The sequence below is a fragment of the Pristis pectinata genome, chromosome 28, assembly GCF_009764475.1.
Source record: "Pristis pectinata isolate sPriPec2 chromosome 28, sPriPec2.1.pri, whole genome shotgun sequence".
Classification (NCBI taxonomy): Eukaryota; Metazoa; Chordata; class Chondrichthyes; order Rhinopristiformes; family Pristidae; genus Pristis; species Pristis pectinata.
In genome coordinates this window covers 20,917,810-20,924,111 of record NC_067432.1, presented here as the reverse complement: position 1 = coordinate 20,924,111, position 6,302 = coordinate 20,917,810, and positions in this window count along the sequence as shown.

Here is a 6,302-nt window from a genome sequence, read left to right as displayed (position 1 = left end):
TGCCAATCACCTCGCGGCGGGGGCGGGGGTTTTAACTGGAGTAAAGTTAGATTGACGGGGAAGCTTGCACTGCGGATGTTGCTGTCTGGTTGGGGCGATAAGTGCTGAGGGTCCGCTAACCATTTATAGCCTAAGGGATGAGATGCATAAATATTCATCGGACAAGCACTCTACAAGTTTATATCGTGCAAAATCATACAGCACAGCTCTTTGCCTTTCACTCCCATGCACTTTCCTCCTTTACATTTTACTTTTTTAGAGTATGCATCGACTTCCCCACTATTTAGGCTGTGCATTACAATTTACTTGAGTAAAACTATTTCTTGTCATCTTCCTGTATTTTGTTTTTGGACATTAGCTTCCGCGAGCTCTGATTACCGACCGAGTGAAAATAGTTTAACCCTATCTACTCTGTCAACACGGCATTATTTTAAGGAAGTCTATTAAATCTCCTCATCGCCCTCTTTGTGAAGAAACAGTCCCAGGTTCAATGGTCTCTTCGCATTATGGTTTATCTTCATGCCTGGTAATATTCTGAAAAATGTACCCCGTAGCTAGAAAGTACTAGAAAGTAGAGTGCCCAAAATTTTCTACCATACTCCAACTGAGATCTAACCAGTTCATAAAGGTTTACCGTTATTGCCTTGTTTTTGCACTTCATACCTCTTTTTATAATTCCGGGACACTTACATCAAGTTGGTGCCCTGGCCAAAGATTTGTAATACGTTAATCCCCATCCTCACTTGTTACCCTGCACCATTTAACTTATATTAAGTCATCTCATTTTCCTTCCAAATGCATCATTTCTCACACTCTGCACTGCAATGTTATGTGTCTGTCTCATTGACCCAGTACGTCTGCCTTTCTGGAATCTTCCTGCTGTCTTTCTCATTGTTATTGCACATTTCTGAACTTTCAATCACGTGCAAATTTTGAAAATATAGAGTCATGGAAACATGCCCTTTGGCCCACTGAGTTGGCACTGACCAAGCACCTATTTAAACTAATTGTACACCGATTACATTTTATTCTCACCACGGTGTTCAGATTCAGATTATTGTCATATACACCAGGGTGCAATTACATTCCTTGCTGATGTGAAGCTCACAGAGTAAACAGTGCACGTATTTATAATAAATACAACAATAAATACAAACAACGGAAAGGTGCAAAGTATAGTAGTGCAAAAAGAAATGCTAAAGTGACAATAACGGAAGAGGTAAACTTAAAGGTTTGAGAACGTGGCGGCACCACCAGAAAGGGGGTGTGAAAGAGGCGATTGGTTCAGAAGGTTGATAGCAGTGGGGAAGAAGCTGTGTCTGGTTGTCTAGGCTTTCAAGCTTGTGTATTGTTTTATGTATTTTATGTTGTATTCTGTATTAATGCTAACATAGATAAAAATATCAGTGGTCCAGATACCAACCTCTAGGTGACGTCATGCAATCTATTGGGTAGTTAATATAAATGTTTATACTTATATCTAAATATATATGCATATTGGGTAAATAGTATAAATAATTATATATTGGAAAAACTGTGATTGTTTTGATGTATTTATTCATAGGATTAATATATATGTTATATATGTGTTGCCACACATTGCTGTCCTTGAAGGCGGTTCACTTTATAATGGAACTAATTTGAGATTTCTATCAGATAACATCAGCACATAAGGATTCAGTAACCCGTGAGGAAATAAATTCAATGAAATGTAAGATTTTCACTCTTGTGTAAGTTGTAGAAAACCATTAATTAGTCAAAGAACAAACAATTTAATGTAATGGTAGCAAATAACATTGATGAGGGTGGCAAAAACTGTTGATCCAATTAATACTTAAACCAAAATTGTAACAGCTGCAAATCACAGAATGGTTACAGAATGGAAGGAGACTATTTGACCCATTAAGTCTGTACTGACTATAGCAAGAGTAATCCAGTTGGTTCCACTCCCCTGCCCTCTTCCAGAGCTCGGTAAAATTTTTACTTTAAGATAATTTTCAGCTTTAATGTCACAATTGATTCTGCCTCCACTACTGCCCCTGTCAGTGCTTTCCAGAGTCTAACCACTCACTGTGTAATAAACAATTTCTTCATGCCTGTTTTGGTTCTTTTGCCACTCACCTTCATTCTATGTTCCAATTGGTACAGTTTCTCTCTATCTGCTCTGTCCATATCCTTCACAATTTCAGATAACTTTATCAAATATCCTTGTAATCTTCTCTGTTCCGAAAGAAAATCTCCATCTCTCCAGTGTATCCACACAACCAAAGTTCCAAGGCTCTGGAAGCATTTTGGTGAATTTCTTATGCACCTTCTCCTTCATCCGTATTCTCATTTCCATATTTCATGACACAAAATTAAATTATTGTGGCAGAGATCATGTACATTACGAAAACTAATCAAAAATAAATGATGCATCTATTAATATGCTGAAATACTTCCTAATCACATTGCTTGATATATCGTAATAAAATAAGTTACTTGATTTAAAATGTTGTATAGTAGCTGCTAGCCAGCAGCCCTCCATGGTCTCTATTTTTATCCATGTTCTTCAATTCAGGTTCTTAGTGCCATGTCTCAGGCTTTGACTTTGTCAGCCCTCCTCCTTTTCACTGGTCTCCCCCTGCCCTGGCCCCCTATCCACTCTCCCTCTTTTTAGCTTGTCACAATTGCCAACTTCAGCTTTATCCCTTCTGGATTTTGTTTACTTAAACGTAGTTTATTTTTTGTTGAAACTTCCCCAGCAACCTATTTTCCCATTCTCCCATTACTTCCGGTCTTGACTTTTGTTTATACTTTTCTAAACTGACTTGTTTTGTTTACTTCCCCCACTCCCAGCAATTTGCACTGGCCTTGACCTTTTTTTTGCTAATTCCCTCCCTTTTTTTCCATTCTAACTAACCTATTGACTTTTTACTTATTATCAGGGTTTTCTTCTGTTCCTATCTTTTGTCTGTCAATTTCTTCGAGTAAACGGTTTCCACTTCCATTACTTTTCTCTAACTCTTAATGTGAAGCATACAAAATGCCGAATATCATGTACAGCATACTTCTCTCTAATACTCATTGGTCAAGCTGGCAGCTATTTTATTTTGCTGGCACTGTATGGGCATTATCAAGCCCATTAGTATGACCACCTCAAGTCCAAGGTCATCATCATTTCTGCTCTCCAGCTGATATTTCACCCAGGTCTGACCTGTACTGAACCCTGGCAGAAAGATTACTGGCAGCTTTGTGGGATGGACACTTTCTTAATCAGAAGTCCAATTGGATGTAACTGCTCTACACAGACATCAGTAAAGCAGTCCTGATCAATGGGTAGGAAACAGAAAGCACCATGGTAAAAACAGGAATTAGGCTTGGTTGCCCTCTCTGCTCTGTCTTGTTTGTGTGTTGTACCAATCTTTTGCTGAATCCATCAGTTAGCTTGTGGTCATGAGGAGTGATGATCCCAGGCAGTAGAGGCATTCATGATAAAACCCCCTTGTACATGGATGGCATCTCTGTTTCTGCTTGGATCCATGGTTGGTCTTTGGATTGATGAGCATTTGTGATACAGTCAAAATAGCCTTGGAGACCAGAGTTATTCACAGTAGAATTGGGGCTGTATATCTTGGAAACTGGTCCAACAGCCCTCTTCGTTATCAGGTCCAGTTACCTGAAGGTGTCAGGAATGTGGATTTGAAGAGGTAGGGTATGCACCAAGAACTGGATAGACCATGTAGCCAAGGTGAGGCAAAAACTGGGATTGTGCCAATGGCATCCCTCTTGACTGCAGGAAGGAACTCAGTCACCAGGAGCAAGATGCTCCTTGTGTTAGTGTGTGATGCATGTGTAGCAGATATGCTGCATCTACATTGCAGCAGTCACCTGAGCTATTTTCCAGTTTATATGGAGATTGAAAATAGATTCTATCCACAGAGACATGATATAGAAATCTCCAGAGAAAATGAGAAATGTACCCAATGTGGCCTTTGCCCTAATGTCTCCCTTTGTGTGTGGTTACATCAAGTTTTGCAGTGATCCTGAGCATGCAAACACCAAGTGTTACTGTGTGCTGTAGTTCTGTCTGTCTCTGGTATTGCAAAGCATGGCTCTGGCCATATGGCACTGAAAAGTTCCTTTTAGCTTTCCATCACAGAAAGAAGAACACAAGTCAATCAGCCAATGGTTTACAAGGAATGGTTTCAAGGTCATATGGGAAAAGTGGATTAGGCTGAATGATTCCCCACTGCAGACTGTCAAGGTCATCTGGCAGAATGGCTCATCACCAAAACGTTTAAGCAAGTGCCAAGACCTTACCTGGATGGTGGTGAGAAGACCCCTCAGTGTCAGATCATTCATGTACACCCGGAGTATCAGCACTAGTGCACATTGCCCTGATGACAGTGATGGGGATGAGACAGTCAACTACCTATTTCTGGAATTCATGTCTGCCAAAAAGGTCCAGAATAAGATTGTAGTGTTTGTTGGGGTTCTTCCAAACAGTTGTGTAACAAACAGGCACTTACTCTGAGGCAATTGCTGACAGAAGATTAACAACTTGGTGAAAGATGCCCTCTAGTCTGCCCGAAACCTGCTGGTGTTTCAGTGTAAGGAGCAGTTCGCAATGTTGTAGACCTATACATTCCATCATCCAAGACTACATGTTGAGGAACACAGTGAACCTTGATGCAGCTGTTGTAGTGGATGCATTTGCCACTGCATACTGAGGGTGCTGGAACCTGAGCTAAAAGAAAACCTCTTGCACAATTTGTTCATGGGATATATGTAAAGGAAAATTGTTCTAATGCAGATGTAATATATATGAAATGATATGATGTTTACTGAGAATTTACTTTATATATTTTTCTAAAAATTTTAGGAATAAAGTAATATTTTTGAAATTGAAAAAAAAGATCGGAGTAGCCACACAAAGTCTTGGTTGAAGCCAAATCTGTGTTTTCAGCCATGCACACAAACTGTTTGATTTAGTTTGTTGGTAGTTGAAAGAACTCTTTCTCAGTCCTCAGTATTGAAATGTTGGTCCAAAGGTTAAACATACACACTATAAATAGAGGGATCTGTAAAGAGAAAGAGAGAGACTGGGAGACATTCATGGAGAGAAGGAAAAGGCAGATGGCGAGAGATAAGGAGAGAGGGTGTAAAAACAATTCTATCACAATTCTCTAGAGCATATATGCATTTCTTCGTGAAAGCGTGTGCTATCACAAAGAGAAAAAAGAGATAATGAAGTACAGTCTGTCATCATTTTCTAGAGCATAAGGGAATTTCTTTGTGAGAAAAATCTTTGTCAGTAGTATTGAGAAATGGAGAGAGAAACAATGAAATGCAACCTATCGTCATTCTCTAGAACATAAAGGAAATTCTTTGTGAGAAAATGCTATCAGAGAGACAGAAAGACAATAAAATGCAGTATGCAGTCACCATTTTCTGGAGCATAAAGGAATTTATCTGTAAGGAAATGCTGTGTGAGAGAGAGCGAGAGAGAGAATAAAAAGAATTCTATCACCATTCTTTGAAAGATAAAGAAATTCCTTGTGCTGAAATTCTGTATCATTCTACAACTATTTTCTCACAATCAAAGAACTTGTGATAGATGATTATTTTTGCTGTATTTCCAGAAATACTTATGGAAACTTCCAGATATTATTTTTATTGTGCATGGAGAGTTTGAGCCAATTTTAATTTTAATGTGGAATGAGGTTAAAGTTCAGCGGTTATTTTACCAATGGGTGCAGATATAATTCAATTCTTATTCTCAACTTGTAAGTCTAACCTCATTTTTATATTTCACTTATAAATTACTATGTTCTTGACTACGATAAAAGCTGCCCATGATCACATTGTAATTATACCGTCCCTCAGTACATCTATTAGTGGTAGGTGGGGGAAATATTGCATTGTTAACATTAGCAGATTCCATTACAAATAAGGATATAAGAATTCATGATGGAAAAAAATGCATGGTTGGAGTAACATAAGACAGCCCCTGTGCTTCTGGATAGCAGAGTTTATCTTATATTCTGTAGTTATAAGTCTCACAAATTAATTTCTGCAAGTCTTCCCCAAATGAAAAATCAAAGACCTGCGATTTACTTTGTATTATTGGTATTCTGTCAAAACAATAGCAATGTGACAAATCATAATGGCACCAATGCCATAGCCTTTTATTTCTCTCTTCACTAGCTTTAACTAAATTGTAATTGTTGGTACAAATAGCTGTCTTGAAATTATGTGGGATACCATAAGGTACACTCAATGACCTTGCATAAAGTTCTTTCAAGATATATTTAACAGAT